This window comes from Sciurus vulgaris (genome assembly GCF_902686455.1).
Source record: "Sciurus vulgaris genome assembly, chromosome: 2".
In the NCBI taxonomy this organism is placed as follows: domain Eukaryota; kingdom Metazoa; phylum Chordata; class Mammalia; order Rodentia; family Sciuridae; genus Sciurus; species Sciurus vulgaris.
In genome coordinates, this window is record NC_136462.1 from 50,213,842 (window position 1) to 50,234,795 (window position 20,954).

Consider the following 20,954-nt stretch of genomic DNA (forward strand, 5'->3'; position numbering starts at 1 on the left):
ACTTTAGAAGTTATTATAATTATGTTTTCTCAGCTGTTCTGACTGCTTCCATTAGTCCACCACTGCTGGCCAAGTTGTGTAAAAAATAAAAGGTAAGTTGTTCCCTGGGTCCCATAGCTCTTTGGGTTAACCTTAGACTCTCGTCATTTCTAAAGAGTTCATAGAGTTTTTTTTTGTTTGTTTGTTTGTTTGTTTGTTTTTGTTTTTTTTTAATTGTGGTAAAAAAATCATATAACACTAGATTTACCCTCTTAAATATTACTTGTATAGTAGAGTTTTGTTATCTATTAACACAATGCTCTGGAATGGGCCTCTGGCACTTATCCATTTTGAGTGACTGAAACTCTTTTGAACAGTAATTTCTCAATTTTCTCAGTCTCTGGCAACCTTCATGCTACTTTCTGTTTCTATAAGTTTGATTTCTTTAGATATGTTCTAAAAACAGAATCATACTAAATTTGCACTTCTTTGATTAGCTCATGTCACTTAGCATAATATCCTCAAAGGTTCATCTGTATATGACAAGATTCCATCCTTTGATGAACAATATTCCTTTATATGCACAGTATATAATATGTCTTCTTTACCCATTCATCCATCACCTCTTGGATATTGTGAATGGAGCTGCAATGAGCACAGGAGAGCAAATGTCTCTTTGAAATCCTGATTCCAATTCTTTTGGATAAATACCCAGAAATAGGATTGCTGGGTCACATGGTAGTCCTATTTTTAAATTCAAGGAAACTCTACACTGTATACCATAGTGGTGGTACCATTATACATGCCCACAGAGTACAGAGGTTCTAATTTCTCCATATTCTTATCAATGCATGCTATTTTCTAGGATTTTTAAAATAATGGCCATCTGAACATGCAGTAGGTTATAGCTCATTGTAGTTTTGATTTGTTTTTCCCTGGTTCTGATGCTGCATCTTTCATTTACATTCTGTAAGTCTTCTTTGAAGAAATGTGTATTCAAATTCTTTGTCCATTTATTAACAGGTTATTTGTTTTCCTGCTATTGAGTTGTAGGAGTTCCTTATATATTTTGGAATATTAACCCTTTATTAGGTATATGGCTTGCACAAATTTATTCCAATCCTGTAAATTACCTTTTGACTCTCAATTGTTTCCTTTGGTGCATAGAAGCTTCTTAGTGTGATGTAGTCTCACTTGGCAATTTTTGCTTTGTTGCCTGTGACTTTGGTGCCATATTCAAGAAATCATTGCCAAGACCAGTATTGTGAAAATTTCTCTTTGATTTTTCTGTAGGAATTTTGTGGTTTGGGATCTTTATTGAAGTCTCCAATCCACTTTGTGTTTACTTTTGTGTATGATAGAAGACACAAGAACCTAATTTAATTCTTCTACAATGTGAACATCCAGTTTTCCCCACCCCTTTTTGTTCCAAAGACCCTCCTTTCTCCACCATGTGTATTGGCATCCTTATCAAAGATCAGTTGACAATACATACATGGGTTTATATCTGTCCATTCTATTCCATTGGTCTATACATCTCTTTATGCCAGTTCCATCCTATTTTGAAGGATATCATTTTGAAATATATTTTGAGATTAGATAGTGAGGCCTCCAGCCTTGTTATTTTTTCTCAAGACTGTTTTAGCTCATAAAACTTTTATGATCCCAAATAGAAGTGCTTTTATAGTCTTACAGTCTCTTCTGTAGAGGACACTCAGACTTGAAATTCCATCATTCTTTCCTCAATGACTGCTGGAGTTCTGCCAGGATATCTCCCTATTCGTCAGGAGGGTACTCACGAGGCTTTCTTACCATGAGTTAAAAGGGTCTTGGAGATTACATATGCTCACCTCTTCTCTCACTGATGAGAAAGCTAGGCCTACAAAGATAGTTATTTGGTGGTAAATCTGAGCTGGAACCCAGGATTCCTGACCCTGATTCCATTATTTTCCCACCCATTAAGACAATGGATGGAAGGAGACTCAGGGCGCAGGAGACAAAACTGAAGGCTGCAGATTAGTAGAATTCTAGGTGAAAACGAAAGAAAATCCAGAAATACCCTGAAGGGTTACTGGTTTGAGGTTTGATTGCTGGGAAGAGTCCTATTATGGAAATGACAGAGACACCATCAAGTTGTCTGCTGACCATAGCATGAGCCAGAGTTTTTTTTGACCCATCCAGGCCACCTTCCAATTTCCGAAAGTCAAACACATCTTCTAGCAAGGAGTGTAATTCTGAAGGAGAAGCCACTTCCCTAGGGCATAGGAGCTTGGCTTTAGAGCATCCTCTATATTGCTGTGATCATCTGCAAGTCCCTGCAACCAGAGCTGTGGCTGCAGAGAGGCAAAGATCATCATATGAGAAACAAAAGCCCGCACTGTGTGGGACATTCTGTAAGTCAGGCATCTAGAGGTGGCAGAGCCTACAGCAGAGGCAGAAAGTCCTTAGAAAGGGAGGATTTTGAACCCAGATAGAGCAGAGTATGGGAACTTAGGAATCTCAAGAAATCCAGTCAAATGCTACAGAAGTCAGAAGGTGGGGGCTGTGGAAGGTAGGTAAAGATTGGGAAGCAGTTGGTTGTGATGGCAAAAGAGGCAGATTGTGAGAAAAGAAGTGTGGACTTTGTGATGGAGTGGAGGCAGCAAGAATTTACTATTTCTTTAAGAATTCAACATTGAAAAGAAGCAAAGAGACAGATGAGAAGGGCTAACAGATCATCTTGGTGTTTACTGATAACGGTTCAATATGTGATTCTTGAAACTTACATGATGCAAGGCCTGGGAAAGCTTATCCCTTCAAGGAAGAGCTTGGGGAAAAGCCTTTAAGATTAAAAATAAAGAAAAGTCTGCTGCTAAAATTACAAAAGGTGGAACAGAAGATGCATTCTTTGCCCTAGGGTTGGAACCTAGGACCTGGTATGTGCTGCACAAGTGCTCTACCATGGAGCTACACTCCCAGCCCGAGGTACATTCTAGCTCTGTAGCAGGTGGAGCTAAGTGGAGATCCTCTAGCAATACCCAAATCTGAGGCCTGGTCAAAGGACTGAAGTGTCAGAAGACAGCTGCATACTTCATCCCAGATGCTCGAAACCCTGCTAGTCTCCCTTTCCTTTCTCCAGACCATCCATAGATCTCTGCTTTGAGGGCCAAAGGTTTGGGAGGCCCAGTTCCTAGACTTCCTTCACTCCTCATGAGCTGCAGGGGATCCGGGAGAGTGTGGAGAACCTTTGGATGGTGCTGGTAATTATTTCAGGTTCATCTAACCTCTCTCAAAAGATGTGCACCAGCCTTTTTAGGAATAAATAAATAAATACTTGGAGTGACATTTCTGAAAAATTTATCAACCCTTGATATACATCATCTAAAGGACAGTTAGCCATTCAATGCCCAAGATGTGGAGCAGAAGACATGAGTGGAAAGTTATGTGTTGGTCTCTCAGATCTTGTAAGATGGTAGAAATGACATGAGACTGAAGTGGACTGACGTGACCTGTTGACCCTCCTGCTGGTGGTCATTTCTGAATTGTCTGCCTTGGAATTTTCATGAGGAATGTGCTTCAGTTCCTATCTCACACTGCTGATGGTATCTTACAGTGTGCTCAGAAAGGCACAAGAATGTGCCTGTGAAAAACGCTGCTGAGATTTGAGCTTCCACATCAAACAGGCTGGATCAGCAGATGGCATTTAGTTCTCTCTGTAACCTTAGATAGTTCCAGATGTTTGGCATGTGCTGTGGTATGCTGCCCATTCTGTTAGGGGCCAGAAATGGGCACAAGCAGAACTGAAGCGTTCTGGGTGACCTGTATCTTGTTTTTTCTCAGGCAGGGCAAATGGAGCCAGGAATGGTTGGCCCTCTTATGGATAGTTGAAGGACAATTGTTTGACTTTTGCGTAAGTGTTGATAGGAGCTAGGGCCAGTTCAGCCACAAACTAAGCTATAAAATTGTCAGTCTTTTTTTTTTCCTCCACAGTTTTTATTGGTGCATTATAGTTGTACATAATGATGGGATTTGTTGTTACATATTTGTACACGGACATAATGTAACAATATAATTTGGCCAATATCACCGCCCAGCATTTCCCTCCTCCCTCCCCTGCACCCTGTGATCCCTTTCCTCTACTGATCTCCCTTTGATTTTCATGAGATCCCTGACCCGTCTCCCCCTACCCCCACCTTTCTTTTCTTTTTTTCTCTCTAGTTTCCACATACGAGAGAAAACATACCGCCCTTGATCTTCTGAGTTTGACTTATTTCGTTTAACATGATGGTTTCTAGTTTCACCTATTTTCCTGCAAGTGACATAACTTCGTTTTTCTTTGTGACTGAATTCCATTGTGTATATATACTACATTTTCTTTCTCCATTCATCCATGGATGGACACCTAGGCTGGTTCTAATGTTTGGATATTGTGAATTGTGCTTCTAAAAACACAGGTGCTCATGTATTGCTGAGTATACTGACTTTAGTTCTTTAGGATAAATATCAAGGAGTGATATAGCTGAAGCAAGCATATGGTGGTTCCATGCCTAGTCTTTTAAGGAAAATCCATGCTGATTTTCATAGTGGTTTACTAATTTACAATGCCACAAAAAGTGTTCCTTTTTCTCCACATCCTCTTCAACATTTATTATTATTTGTATTCTTGATGACTGGTATGAGATGAAATCTCAGTGTAATTTTGATTTGCATTTCCATAATTGCTAATGATACTGAATTTTTTTCATATATTTTTTGGTCATTTGTATTTCTTCTTTTGTAAAGTGTCTGTTTAATTCATTTGCCTATTTATTAATTGGGTTATTTGATTTTATTTGTTGTTAAGTTTTTTGAGTTCTTTATATACTCTAGATATTAATCCTCTTTTGGAAGAGTAGCCAGCAAAGATTTTCTCCCATTCTGTGGGTTCACTCTTTCATTCTTAATTATGTCCTTTTCTGTGCAGAAGTTTTGTAATTTGATGCCATTCATGTATTAACTCTTGGCATTATTTCCTGAGCTTTAGGGGACCTATTGAGAAAGTCATTACCTGTGCCTACATGCTGAAGTGTTGACTCTGTATTTTCTTTTAGGAGTTGCATAATTTCTGGTCTAATTCCTAGGTCTTTGATCCATTTCAAGTTGATTTTTTTTTTTTTTTTTTTTTTTTTGTGCAAGATGAGAGACAACAGCCTTGTTTCATTCTTCCATATATTGAAAACCAGTTTTCCCAGCACCATTTATTAAAAAGACTTTTCCCTAAGGTATGCTTTTGGCACCTTTGTCAAGGATCAGATGACTATAGATGAGTGAGTTTGTTTCTGTGTCTTCTGTTCTGTACCATTGGTCTATGTATCTGTTTTTATGCCAGTACCATGCAGTTTTTGTTACTATAACTCTGTAGTATAATTTGAAGTCAGGTATTGTGATGCCTCCAGCATTGCTTTTTGGGCTTAGAATTTCTTTAATATTCTGGGTCTTTTATTCTTCCAAATAAATTTTAGGACTTTTTTTTTTTTTTTTTTTTTTTTTTAGTACTGTGAAAAATATCATTGGTATTTTGATGGGATTGCATTGAATCTATATATTACCTTTGATAGTATATATGACCATTTTATCAATATTAATTCTGCCTATCAGTGAACATGGGAGGTCTATCTTTGGTCTTCTTCAGTTTTTCTTCAGTTTCTTTCTTCCATGTTCATCACCTTGGTTAGATTTATTCCTAAGTTTTTTTTTTTTTTTTTTCTTTTTTCTTTCTTTCCAAGGCTCTTTTTTTTTTTTTTTTTTTTTTTTTTTTGTGGTGCTGGGGATTGAACCCAGGGCCTTGTGCATGCAAGGCAAGCACTTTACCAACTGAGCTACATCCCCAGCCCTTTCCAAGGCTATTGTGAATGGAATTGTTTCTCTATCTTCTTTCTCAGCAGTTTCATTTTTGGTATATAGGAAAGCTATTGATTTTTGTCCGTTGATTTTGTAACATGCTATTTTGCCAAATTTGTTTATTAGCTCCAGCATTCTTTTGGTGGAGTTTTTTGTATCTTCTGGGTATAGGATCATATCAACTGCAAATAGTGATCATTTGACTTCTTCCTTTCCTATTTTTTATCCTTTTTATTTCCTTTTCTCTTGCTTAATTGCTTTCGATGGAATTTCTAGCACTATATATAGGAGTCGTGAGAGGGACTTGTCCCAGATTTTAAAGAAAATGCTTTCAGTTTTTCCCCATTTCCTATGGGGTTGAATTTAGGTTTTTTATAAATAGCCTTTATGATGTTGTGGTAGGTTCCTTCTATCCCTACTTTCTTCAGTGTTTTTATCATGAGTGGGTGCTGAATTTTGTCAAAGACCTTCTCAGAATCTATTGAGATGACTAAGTGATTTTTTTCCCTTTATTCTATTTATGTAATTAATTACATTTATTTATTTGCATATATTAGACCATCCTTGCATCTTTGGAATAAAACCAACTTGGACATGGTATACAATTCTTTTAATATGTTGTTGAATACAATTTGCTAATATTTTATTAAGTATTTTTACATTTAAGTTCATCAGGGATATTGGTCTGTAGTTTTCTTTCCTTAATGTGTCCTTACTGGTTTTGGTGTGAGGGTAATACTGGTTTCATAGAATTCACTTGAAAGTGTTTCATCCATTTCTATTTCATAGAATAATTTGCGGATTATTGGTATTAGTTCTTCTTTAGAGGGTTGGTAGAATCCATTTGAGAATCCATCTGGTCCTGGGCTTTTCTTTGTTGGAAGACTTTCTATTACTGTTTCTATGTCATTATAATATATTTATTCACCTATTTAGCTTTTCTGTGTCTTCTTGATTCACTCTTGGCTGATCATATTTGTCTAGAACTATATCCATTTCTTCTGGGTTTTCCAATTTATTGGAATATAAGTTTTCAAAAGAGTTCCTAATGATCAACTGAATTTCTGAGATGTTTGTGATTTCTCCTTTTTCATCTCTAATTCTATTAATTTGGTTTTTCTCTCTTTTTCTTTTGGTTAGTTGGGCTAAAGACTCATCAATCTTGTTTATCTTTTCAAAGAACCATTCTTTGTTTTATTGCTCCTTTGTATTTTTTTTCTAAATTCTCAAGTTCATTGATGTAGACTCTAATCTTAATTGTTTGCTTCCTTCTATTGGTTTTGGAATTGATTTATTCTTCTTTTTCAAGGGCCTTGAGATGCATCCTAAAGTTGTTTATTTGGGATCTTTCTGATTTTCTTATGTATGCACTCATAGCTATAAACTTTCCTTTTAGAACCCTTTCATAGTGTTCCAGAGGTTCTGGTATGTTAAATTATTCATTAGAGTCTAAGAATGTGTTAATTTCTCCCTTGGTTTCTTTTCTCACGCATTCATCATTTGAAAGAATATTGTTCAATATCCATGTGTTTATATAGTTTCTATAGAGTTTTATTGTGTTGATTTCTAATTTCATTCCATTATAATCTGATAAGATGCAAAGAATCATATCAATATTTTTGTATTTGGTAAGAGTTGCTTTGTTGCCTAAAATGTAGTCTATTTGATGAAGGTTTCATGAGATGCTGAGAAGAAAGTATATTCAAATGTTGTTGTATGAAGTATTCTATAGATGTCTGTTAAGTACATTTGATTTATAATATTTTTTATGTCCAGAGAGTCTTTGCTGAGTTTATGTATGAATGATATATCTAATGGTGAGAGAGGTTTGTTGATATCACCCAATATTATTGTGCTGGGGTACAGCTGATGCTTCAATTTAAGTACTGTCTCTTTTATGCAATTAATTCCACTCATATTTGGGGCATAAATATTTATTATTGTTTTATCTTCTTTTTGATTGTTCCCTTTACCAAAATGAAGTGACCCTCTTTGTCTCTCCTGATTAATTTTGATTTGAAGTGTGCTATGTCAGAAGAAAGTAGCTATTCCTGCTTAACTTCAGGCTGCATTCACATGGCATATCAATTTTTATCCTTTCCCTTTCAGCCTGTGGCTATCTTTGCTGTAAGGTCATGTCTTCAAAAAACATATAGTTGGATCTTGTTTTTCAATTCATTTTGCCAGCCTGTCTTTTAATTGGAGAGTTAAGACCATTTACATTCAATGTTATTATAGAAAGATGTTTATTGATTCTTGACATTTTCATTTATCATTTTTAATTTGGTCCTATTTCTCATTTGCTTAGCTACTCTTCAAATGAGATTTGTTCATTTGTGAACTCTGGGTTTTTTTTTGTTTTGTTTTGTTTCCTTTGTGGAGTATTTCTTTAAGTAAATTTTGTAGTGCTGGTTTAGTAGTCATGAATTCTTTTAGTTTCTGCTTATCTTGGAACATTTTTATTTCTGCTTTGATTTTGAAGAATAGCTTTGTTGTATATAGCAGGCTTGGTTGACAGTTATTTTCTTTCAGGACGTAGAACACATCATTCCAAGCTCTCCTGGCTTTCAGAGTTTGTGCTGAGAAATCAGAAGTGGTTCTGATTGGCTTGCCTCTAAATGACCTGATGTTTTTCTCTTGAGGCTTTAAAAATTCTATCCTTGTTCTGTATGTTAGGTGTTTTAATGTGTTGTAGACAGGTTTGTTTTTTTTTTTTTTTAATTTTTTGGTTGTTGATGGACCTTTATTTTATTCATGTATTTATATGTGGGGCTGAGAATTGAACTCAGTGCCTCACACAAGGTAGGCAAGTGCTCTCCACTGAGCCACAACCCCAGCCTGACAGGTTCATTTTTAATCTTGTCTATTTGAGGTTCTGAATGCATCATGCATCTCATTCTAAAGGTTTGGAAATTTGTCTGTTATTATTTCCCTGAAGAGTCAATTAGTCTTTAGTCTCCTTTATATGCCTTCTGATAATACAGTGCTGAGTTTAGGGTCTAGAGTCTTGAATTCAGTCTGGTTTGAATATTAACTGTGTATTATACAATCTTTTCAGCATCAAAGAACTTTGGGTTTCTGTGATAGGATTGTGACCTTTCTCCTATTTCCAGATGAAAGGAAAATGTATGGTTAATATTCCAGGTTCGGGGGCAGATTGACCATGGTTTGGATGCCAGCAGAGCCATGACTAGCTAAGGGAACTTGGAAGGAATCCCAGATTTGACCAGCTGATCTTTTAAGTCAGAATCTCTGGAAACAGCCTGCCTTTTATTAGTAAAACTGCAGATTTCTTGGGCATTCTAAAATGTGAGAAGCACTGTATAAGGGTTTTCCTTTCTCCATCCCTTTCCATGTAAGTGTTCTTTTTCTTAACTTCAGGTTCTTGCAGTAATATCTCAGTTTGAGATCTGAAAGCAGAGTTTATTGTTGATTATGTTTTAAACAAGGTAACTGGTCTCTATCAAGATGGATTGAAAAAATAAAATCCTTGACTTAAAAAGAGAAAAATTACTTTTTTTGCTAACCTTGAACTGAAATGAAGCAATTCTTTTCATTAGCATAAGCAACACAATGGAATAATAATAACAATGCTTGAAACTCTGACACTATAGGAAACAAAGATATTTTTATAGCATTTAATGGTTGTTGTGGATATCTTGAAAAATCATAAATCCTCATTTGAAATGATGCTGTTATGAAGAGTATATAGATATCATATCACAATTTTAAGAATTATTTTGGTAATTGTATTTCAACATCATTGGTTTCCTTAGTAGTTTGTTTGTTAAAATGGTTTTTATTACTATATATTATTTTATTATTTTTATTATATATTGTATTTTATTTATTGTAATGTATTTTATTATTATTATATTTATTATGCACCCCATCCCTAGGCTTTACCAGAGGGTCAGAGAGCTTTTCAAATGTCCATGGCATGAAAAGCTGAAGGATCCTTGTAATAGAGAGTCTGGCTCAACAGCGCCACCCCAGGCACAGCTGACTCTTGCTTCTCTGGTAGTCTTAACTAGCTCATGTAAGACAATATTGGGTAAAATTTCAAGCAGGGTGAGAGAAATATTGGAGATGGGAGTGACTGTTGTGAGAGAAGTTTCCCTCAAATCTCATCTATGGTTTACTGCTCAGACCAGCTTTGGGAAGGCACAGGGGAAAACGCTCCTCATCCGTTCACTCCGGTTAGACCTGACTCCCTAGGTGTTTGGTGTGTAGGGAACACCATTCAGCACTGCCTGGAGCACCCAGGCTATGAGAACCTTCATAGGAAAAAAATAAAAATAAAGAAGAGAAAGGGCCCCAACCTCAGGACAGCAAGGCTGAAACATGATTGATTAGCCAGATGGTAACACAAATAATACCAATAGAAGGATTTATTTGCACTTGCTGTGTTCCAGCACCATCCCACCTGCATTACAAATATTGCCTCGTTTAATCCCTTCACAATAAATGACTCAAGCAGTATTATTATACCCATTTTACAAACATGAAGGGAAAGTAATAAAGGTAGTTCACTGCCATTTATATTTAACCATATGTCAAGTTATAGTCATATAGTGTCTGCTGCACTCTGTAACTCTGCTAGGACCTAAAGACTGAGGCAATATGTGCAATCAAGTTGTTGATGTTGTCACAACACGCATGTGTGGTCATGCACAGGAGGAGCAGTGGTTAAGAGTGCGAGCCCTTCTGTGGGATCCTGAGTTAGAATCCTGTCCCCTACATGGGTAATGACTTAACTTCTCTGTGTCTCTGTCTCCACCTGGATCAAGGAAGCAATAGAGCTCCCTTCATAGGGTGGTAGTGAGTGCTATGCAATTGATTCAGTTTAATCACTACAGTTATTCAAGCAATTACTGGATTCGTAGGCTAGTGGGCTCTCTCTCGAGTGGCTCACCTATGAAAGCCAGCTGGGTTAGGTCTCCCATGCTCCCCATCTCACACCATGTGATATCCTGTGTTGCCTTGGGACTCCACCCCACAATAAGGGGATCTCAAGATGCATCCCCTCAATCTTTTTCTAGAACTGTAACCCCAAATAAACCTCTTTTTTCATATTTTACCCAACTTGTGGTATTGTGTTATTAGCAACAGGAAGCAGACTAAGGAAGCTGTGGGTGTAGCTCAGTGTTTAGTATACGCAAGAGGCCCTGGGTTAGTCCCTAGCATCCCCCCACCACACACAGATGGTCGAAGTCAGTGAGGATGAAATGAGATCATCTGTGAAAGCACCTAGCACAGCACTCGCATAGGAAGGTGAACACGTTAGTAATTATTATCCTGGTGATACCACAGTGACAGAGTTCCAGTGACAGAGTTCCATTTCCCAGATGTGAAGATTAAATATTGGAGAAACTCGGAGGCAAGCCTAGAAAGCAAGTTCTATTTAAATAATAGTAAAACAGACTTCTGGGAGGAAGAAGGGGGCCATAGCTGGTATTCTGGTATCCCAAGAAGTGGAAGCATCCTGCCCCCTTTAAACATTTTAGATTTTCTTTGTTCTCCTGCCTTCTTCCCTTCTTTTTTCTCCCCATCCTGCGTATGTGACTAGGCCTACGCGACCATGCCGGGGCGAACCCTAAGGTGGGACACAAAAGGGCAAGAGGGAAGGGTCAAATGGTGGAGTTATCCTGGCAGGTAGCAGGCCAGGAGGCAATAATTGACAGCTCTGGCAGGGAGGAACAATTCCTGGGGCAGGTTATCTTGGTAAGGGTGGAGAAAAGGGCTCTGGAGGCATTAGCATATCAATACCCCAGAAGTGGTCTCCAGCTTTCAGGATCACCTATCTCCACTAACTGCCTGTCTTCATTCTTGCTTCAATGGCTCAAGATTATGTATATGTCAGTAAAGGCATCAGGAAATTGATGATCCCCAAGGTCTCAGTGAATGAAGGGGTAAAGCATTCTGGCCAGGACTTGAAAATAATATGCAATTGAAACCTAACTAATTCCAATTGGCTGAGTGTGTATCCGCTGGTTTTGCTTGGAGAGTGCATGCTCTCTCTTCCTCAAGCTACCCACCCTTGCTTCAGGAGATGGCTCTTCCCCACTCCATTCTGGTGGATTCCAACCTGGTGGCTCCCTATCCCAGGCCACTGGCTCTGGTTTCTGCTTCCCTCTGCATTTTAAAAGCTCACGAGATAAGGGCTGGGCTGCTGTCTTCTTCCCCATACTATAATACAGCCTTCCCTAGATGTGGAGAGTGATCACAGCTCCCAGGAGATCATTTCCACTCCGGATCCTGATGTGCCTGAACTCTGAACCACTCCTGAATGTCCCCCACTTGTGATTTTTAGTTTAGTTTTCTTTTAATCTGTTAGAGTTCATTTTCCATCTTTGTAACGGAAAGTGTCCTCCTTTTATATTTGTAAATGTTATTTGACTATATCCCTAAATTTGGGGTATAAGCCAATATCATATTTTATTGCTGATAAGGTTTTTTTTTAATCTACCCACTACTTACAGAGTAATAATAATAATAATTCTACTTATCTCTGACCTCTGCCAACCTAACAAAAATGATAGATTAAGCAATTTGTTCAAGGTAGTAAGGAGCAGAGGTTGGATTCAAACTTGTTTGTTCGATTGCAGAATCTGGAAGTTGTTCACTACACCAAGCTTTCTCTTCACCTTGAGGTAAAAGTGTTTTCTATCTGAACACATCTTTGGCATTACGATGAACGTGAGAAACAAAAAGATTAATCTAGCAAAATGCACTTTAAATGTCTTTTGTGAGTCAAATCCTTTCTGAGAATTATCATTAGAGTGGCGCTTTATATTTCATCACCCAAGTCCACACTGCCTATCCCATGTCCCTTTCAGTCACACCAGGTCCTTCCAAAAAAAAAAAAAAAAAAAAAACCCAAAAAAACAAAAAACTTGGTATTCTCTTTTAGTGAACATGAAATTAATGCATATTTTTTTATAGTGGCCTCTATGCAAGGTAAACTAAAAAGGAATTTGCTTTGGTAGTGACCTTCACCTTCAAGTTGGTTGAACTCCAGTGGGTAAAATCTGCATATAATTAACTAACTCTCTTGCAAGCCTTAGCACAAACAGTGAGCAATAGCTACAGAGGAAGGACAAAGTATTAATGGGCATGGATACGCAGAGGGGAGGGAAGTGCTGAGTTGTGACTTAGAGCGCGAGAATTTCTCAGAGAAGGACACGAGCTCAGTGATCTAAGAGGTCAGAGCAGAGCTGGATCCTAGACCGCATCAAGGTTGAATTTTTTGCCTGCTCTGTGCAGACCCTTATGCTGGGTATTCAGAACACAAGGAGATGCAGAGTCCCTGCCCTCACAGTTAGGGACAGACCAACAAGGGTTTGCAACATACAGTGATCGGTGCAAAACTAGGGCACCTAGGGCACACTAGGTGTGGTGGCCTTGTCTTCGCCATTCAGGGACATCTAAAATAGATGATGGGTGTGTGGGAACTAGAGTGGAGGAAGGAAGCACTTTTTAGAGGCCTTAGAGACAGTGGACGAGGGAGACGCTTTCGCTGTGGACTAGTGACAATTTCTTCTCCCGGTTTTAGTTACTAAAATATTAAACAAACTTTAGGTCTAAAAATGAATGCAGGAAGTCTGGCTGAAATCGATGGTACTGCCACCACAACAAGGAAACCATTTTCTCCCTTTTCTTGAGGGAACAGCTACCCATCCTGCAGTGTAGCCAGCTGTAGTACTGATGGTCTACCATCAGGGGGAGGAAGAGGATAAGAATTTTCTCAGTCGGCTTCTTGTCAACTGAGTATTTGGTCTCTGGCTCCGTCCCAATTCTCTTTATGCTGTTTCAGGTTCAATCTCTTGAGAGTCTTTAGAGAAAAATCACAGTGTAAGTGTGGAGGAAAGAAGGTTTTCCAGGCTGTTGTCCTCAAAGTTTGGTCCCTGGGTTTCTGGGGGACGCTTTCCGGGGGTTCAGGAAGTCAGACTATTTTCAGAACAACATCAAGACGTGATCTGCCCTTTTCCTTGCTTCTCATGCACCAGTGATGCCAAGTGATGGTGATTAAAATGGCTGGCACCTTAGCACCAAGCGAAATCCTGGTCCAGAAACACTCCAGCAGTCATTCTTCACCATGGAAGCAAAACAGCCAGTTTCCTCTAAGAACAGCCCTTATCAATCAGCAAAAATTAGTTTTATTAAATATTGACTCGAATTTAGAATCGTTTAGTATTCAGTGTAACAAAAGGACACTAGAGATAGAACACCCGCCACATACCAAAGTAGGATGACTGTTTTGAAGAAAAACACCTTTGTGTTCTGAACGAGATTCCCTTTGGAGGGAATATCATTTTTACTAAAACAAATAAAATGACTGGCAGACAAATTATGTTTTTTTTTTTTCAGTCTTCAGTATTTGGCAGATATTTTCTTAAAAATAAAATGAGCTTAATCCCTCTCAGGAAAAGGACTAAATGTATTTGTATAAATGATAAAATGTGAGCTTGCCAGTGACAATAAAAAATCTGGAAAACTTGTATTTGTGAGCTTCACAATTATTCATATTTGAAGGATTTCTGATTATTTTGGTGGTGATGTTTAATATGATATTTTTATATTGCATAATGAAATGTGTCAAAGTTCTGTATAGATCAGTGAACCACTATTTTACTTTATGCATGTGTGAAAGATCTATCCAAAATGCAATATAAGCAACGATTTTAATACAACAGAATACAGAAAGTTCATTGATATGGCCTCGGATTCCATATTGCTACTAATCTTAAGAAACCAATATTTTAAATCTTTGCTACCTGCATCTCAGATAAACAGAATGGCAATTATCAAGCATAAAAGTAACAATAAATGTTGGCAAGGATGTGGGGGAAAAGATACACTCACACATTGTTGTTGGGACTGTAGATTGGTGCAAACACTCTGGAGAGAAGTATGGAGATTCCTCAGAAAACTTGGAATGAAACCACCATTTGATTCAGTTATCCCACTCCTTGGCATGTATCCAAAGGACTTAAAATCAGCATACTATAGTGATACAGCCACATCAGTGTTTATAGCAACTCGATTCACAACAGGTAAGCCATGGAACCAACCTAGGCGTCCTTCAACAGATGAACGGATAAAGAAAATGTAGTATATGTACACAATGGAATATTACTCAGTCATAAAGAATAATAAAATTATGGCATTTGCCAGTAAATGGGTGGAACTGGAGACTATCATGCTAAGTGAAAGAAGCCAATCCCCCAAAATCAAAGGCCAAATATTCTCTCTGATATGTGGATGCTAGCACCCAATAAGGGTGGGGGGATAGAAGTTCATTGGTTTAGACAAAGGGAATGAAGGGAAAAGAGAGGGATGGAAATAGGAAAGACAGTAGAAGAATCAGATATACCTTTCCTATGTTCTGTATGAATACACAATCAGTGTAACTCCACATGATGTACAACCAGAAGAATGGGAAGTTACATTCCATGTATGTATGATATGTCAAAATATATCCTGTTGTCATGTATAACTAAAAAGAACTATATAAACACACACACACATATATATATATATATACATATATATATTTATATATATGAAAACAAAGAAACCAACATTTTAGCAGTTTGGTGTAGTATAAAAGATAATAAGCCATAGAAGTATTTTGAAAGCTGTTGAAACAGCCCTCTTTTTTCCATGTACTTACTTGTGTGAGGCTGTTTTCTTCATGTACTTCAACCAAAGCAATATATAACAAAAGACCAAACGCAGGAGCAGATAAGAAGCTCTGTCAACCATGAAGCACTAACCCTACCATGTTTGGGATAAGCATTCAAGGAAGTAGGTGTCTTGGTTTGTTTTCTTATTTAATGACTACCAATATATATGGCTCCTTTCCTTGTCTACATGCTCTTCTTTTGAAAAGAAAAGCTGTTGACCAGGACAGTTTTATGAGTCTACTTATGCTTTGCCAGTAGCAATGCAAAAATACCATCTAAAACTGTTAATGTCTGGTAGTTAACAAATATGGTGCATACTGTCCATTCACATACTCTGAAGGAAATGAGGTCAAGATGGGGTTTACCCACAGTGTCATAGTGAACAGAAATCTAAGTAAGTTCTGGCTGTGTGATTCAAGGTCATTTGCTGTTCCATTACACCGCTTGCTCTGGAAAGTAGCTCCCCACAGGCAATTTGAGAGGGTAAGAAATTAAAGAGTTCAAATAATTTCCATTTGGTAAGGACCAGATTTGTTTCTCAGAGCTAAGCAGATGGGATTCTGAGTGGGGTAGACTATGGGTCTGAACTGCAAGCAATCTGTTGAGATTATTCAAGTGACAGGAGTTGTTGGGATAAAAGACCAAAAGCAGCCTTTGCTCCAGTTGTGCCCTCAAGAGGGCGCCAGAGTTCTTAATCTCACTGCCAAAGGGAGCCCAGAAGCCTGGTACTGGTAGTAGGGACCTGGCCTTGCTTTTGCAGTGCCTTGTCTTCACTCTCTCCATCTGTTTTATCTTTGTTTCAAGTATAAACAGACAAGCAGGACAAAATCAAGTGGGGAGTTTTGTATACAGTCAAAAGAATTCTTTAGGATTAAGAATAGTTTATAGAATCTGTTGTCATTGACTTCTTTTTATTGTTTTCGCCTCTGACACACTTCCTCCCTAAAAAGTTGGCTACTTTAGTTACTATTGGTATTTGTGTTTGTATGGCCCCTCTCAGTTTTCAAAGTCTTTTCCCAATCATGGCCTCCTGGAGCCTCAGTCAGAGCTTACCTCAGTGAGGATGCCTGAGCGGTGGCAGGCAGAGTTCTTTAAAGGCCACATGCAAGCTCACGCTAGACTGGACACTGAGCTGGTAAGATGGGGAGAGACTATCCCACTCAGCTTTCCCCAGGACCAGCTTCCACATGAAGAAGAGCAAGCCCCCAAACCATTGTTCCCCAGGCAAAGGAACCAGAGTTTCTGATTCAGTCAGTTTAGGGTGGGACCTGAAAATATGTGTTTCTACCAAGTTCCCAGCAGATGGTACTGGTCTGGAGACTCTACTGTGAGAACCGCCTTAACTCATACCACATGTCTGCAGGATTGCTCCACATGCTTGTTGAAGATGGGTGGCATCATTGTGGAAGATCCTACCGTTTATCAAGAGCCAGCCTGTTCTACCAATGAGGAAGATGAACAGGAGTAAGTGACTTATCCAGAGTCACACAGACAGAAAGATGTTCTAGTGTGAAGTAGGCCCAAGGTCTTCTGATTCCTAATCCAGGAAGGTTTCTAAGCTAACTTTCTTTAATAGCACACAGGGATAGTTGGCCATTGTTATTTGGAAAATACCTTAGAGTTAATGCTAGGGTTGGTTCTTGAATTCTGTATCTATGAAAATTACCATATCTCAAATGTTTTATGGCCTGGATCCCTGGCTTTCTTCATCTGTGTTAGGTAGGAGTACAGGAATTCCAAGATGGTAGGGGTAGGGTATAAGAAGGATGCTGCTGAAGGACAAGACAGGGAGATGAGTCACCATGTCCCTGTTTACGTAAGTTCCATTACCATGACAACTCCTGCCACTGAGGACATATCACCCATGACACTCCCACCACAGGTTCGGTATTCTAAAATGACCTTGGGGGTCAAGTGGAGAGTATTCTAATTAAGTTTCCTAAAGTAACCAATATGGGAAAATTGACACTATTGTAATCAGGTATTATAAGGTAACCAATGGGAACAAATGGGATAAGGTCTTCAAATAGGTTCGTATAGGGAAGAGAACATCCCACAGCTCAGTGTATGAGACACTAATTCCAACACATCTGGGTCTTGAGCCTCTCTCTTGCTCAGTTCACTTTGCTCTATCATACAGAGTGGCCCTTCCACCTTTACCTTCAGTGAATCTGTGCTTTACCTGTTACTTCTCTGTGTCTTGTTCAATTCTTTGTTCAGGACACCAAGGACCAGGACCTCAACTGTACACCCCAACAATAATGCCTGCAGCAAACTAGCATGGTGTTGCCTACACACTAGGTATTCAATAGCTGTGTTTAGTTGAATTTTGCTGAGTGTGATCTAAGAAAATGAATTGTCCCTATTTTTATCTATGACACATTGTAGGAGATAAAAATATCCTTTGGTGTATCTAAGACGATTAAGGATAGACTTAAGATACCAAATTTTAGCTCTTTGTAATTGTATCTCTAAATGCTTTTGGGATTCCAAAGATAGTGGATTTTGACCTAATTTAACAAAATTTTCTTTTGATGTTTACTTTGAATAAATAATATTGCTGGGACTATAAATAAGACCTGGTCTCTGTCTTAAGGGAATTTGTAGTCTAGTGGGAAGAAGACTGTTCATAATTAACTATAGTATTACACCAGGTGGAATGTGGTGCCTGCTAGAAAAGATGTCTAGAGTACACAGTGCAGGGAGACAAGGAGAGAGGTCTGCTATGGTTTGGAGGTGAGGTGTCCCCCAAAAGCTCACATGTGAGACAATGCAAGAAGGTGCAGAAGAGAAATGATTGGGCTTAGAGTCTTAACATAATCAGTGAATTAATCCCTGATGGTATTAATTGAGTGGTAACTGGAGGCAGGTGGGGTGTGGCTAGAGGAAGTGGTTAATTGGGGGCGTGGCTTTGGGGTATGTATTTTGTATCTGGTGAGTGGAGTCTCTCCCTCTGCTTCCTGATCACTATAATGTAAACTGTTTCCCTCCACCACCCTCTCCCACCATGATGTTCAGCCTCACCTTGATCCTGGAGGAATGGAGCCAGCCTTCTATGGACTAAGATCTCTGAAACTGTGAGCCCTCAAATAAACTTTTCCTCTACTAAAATTGTTCTGGTAGGGTTCTTTAGTTATGGCAGTGACATAGCTGATTAAAACAAGGTCAGTTCTCACTTAGAAGAATGAAGCCAGGGGTGGTGGAAGAAGGGGTATCTTAACTGAGCCTCTAAAAAATAGGATCTTGCCTGTGAAAGAATTTTTTCGGCAGAGAAGACCACATGGGAAAAGACACAAGTAAGCACAGAGTTTGCTTGGGAGCAGGTTCTGGGCAGGGTATGTGCGTGCAGTTAAGATTTGACTGAAATGTCACTGGGAGTAGCCCGAGACAAGAATTCTAAAACAGTTCAGAGCCTGGAGAGACAGTGGCTATGGCAGACAGCAGTCAGGAGAATGTGTGGAAGGGATGAGAAGAGACCAGTGACGAGATAGGGACCCACGAGAACGGTGTTTCTGTAGCTGACGTGAGTGAGAGGGGTGGGCTTTGGGTCTTCTGTGATAAACCTGGTTTTAAGCCTGGTTTCACTTACTACCTCTGCAAGTGTCGGCTGCAAAATCTGACTCTTTAAGTTTAATTTTCTAGAAAGAAGAGGTCCTTCCTACTCTTAATGTTCTGTGATGCTGAGGATCTATTTACCATCTGTGGCAAGTCTAACTCAGGATGGCTGAGGTCACTTTCTTGCCCTTCACATTTGCTAAAATGAGTTTGATTTTCTTTGAAGAAACCAAATACAATGAAAGGTCCCATTGATTTGGCCATGGTTTGGCACAGGATTGAGAAGATAGAATTCCAGAGCTAGAACTAACTCCACTCTGCCTTATTTGGCACTAATTTCAACTATACCAGCTTTTCAAGTAAATCTGGAAAGAGAAAATTTATCTTGCTGCATTTCCAAACTCGGGGGACAGGAAGCATGTTTCCAAGCTCTGAAAATGGGATGGGTTACCTAGGTTACTTCTTACCAACACGAGTCTTTTGTATCAGGGGCAAAAGGCCAGATTTCATGATTTTAACTGGAAATCTTAGGAAACAGATGATCATATAACACATCACTTCAACTGGAAAGTGAATGTATCCCACCACTAGAGGTTATCTCCTAATGGTTAGGGAAATCCAAGAGAGCTGGAGGAATCTTTAGCTCAGGCCCTGTGTGGGATGAGGTGGTCCAGCAATAGCTCTGGCCAAATGACCAAATAGTGCCTTTTGTTCTTTCCTTGGGGTGGGAAGGATGTGGGAAACAATGATCTGGCCATGGAGAAGATTTAAGGGAGTAAAAATGAATCATCACCAGCCACCAGGAAGCACCAGGAGTTCCCTAAATGGAGTGGAGTCCTCCTGCTCCTGAGGTGGGTAAGGTGAAACAAGAGCTGGTAGGGGAAACAGAGACTGGAGAAAGGGCCTCTCCAGAGCAACTGAGGCTCACAGCCATTCGGAGGATTGAAGCAGAAGGGATGTGAACTTTCTGCTGCATCGAGTTTCAAAAAACTTCTCTTTGGGTTGGCTTCCTGTGATGTCCCTCGGGGAGGTCTTTTCCTGATCTGCACTTAGTGATTTCCTCATCAGCCGTCCCAGCCCCCAGCATCCACCATGTGCAACATCATCTGCAAAAAAAATGTGGAGAATGTGACCAGCTATTCAGTCCAGGTCCAGAAGAGCTCTGTGAATTAGGGGGCTGAACGTGCAGCCTGCAGCACAATGAGCCTACCACCAGCAGTCTCAGAACACCAAGTGCTGCCCTGGACAGGAAGGTAGAGGGGCCTCTGCAGCTGCCTCCAGGTCCTGAACAGGGCCATTGGGGGAATTCCAGGCACGTCCTGCTGGCTGCGAACCCTGGAGCTTGGGGTTTGAACTGGATTCACTCTTGTCTTGGGCTCCTTTAGTTAATTAACTAATTACTTGTGCTAAAATATCTCCATATATATATATTTTTAAGGACATTTTCAAACATACAAAAACTGGAGAGGTAAGTATGGTGAACCTTGATTATTTACCAACATTTTGCCAAATTTGTTTCACTTGTGTCCTGTCCGTTACATTTATTAAAGCAAATTCCAAAGATTATATCATTTCATGTGTAAAAACTTCAAAATTTATTGCTAGCACATAAAGACTTTTAAAACATAATAGTGCTACTATCATATGTATCCAAAGTAGTAATTTTTTTATAAGCTATAATACCCAGTGTTCTACTTTCCTTAGTTGTCTAATATATATCTCTTTTGGAGTGGGTTGTTTCAGATCCAAACAAGGTCTACATATTCATGCTCTTCATTTATAGAAGAAATCAGGTCATAGGTTCCATAGAATTTCCCATATTCCATATTTGGCTTATTGCATTCTTGTGGTGTTTTCCCAAAGAGCCTGAGT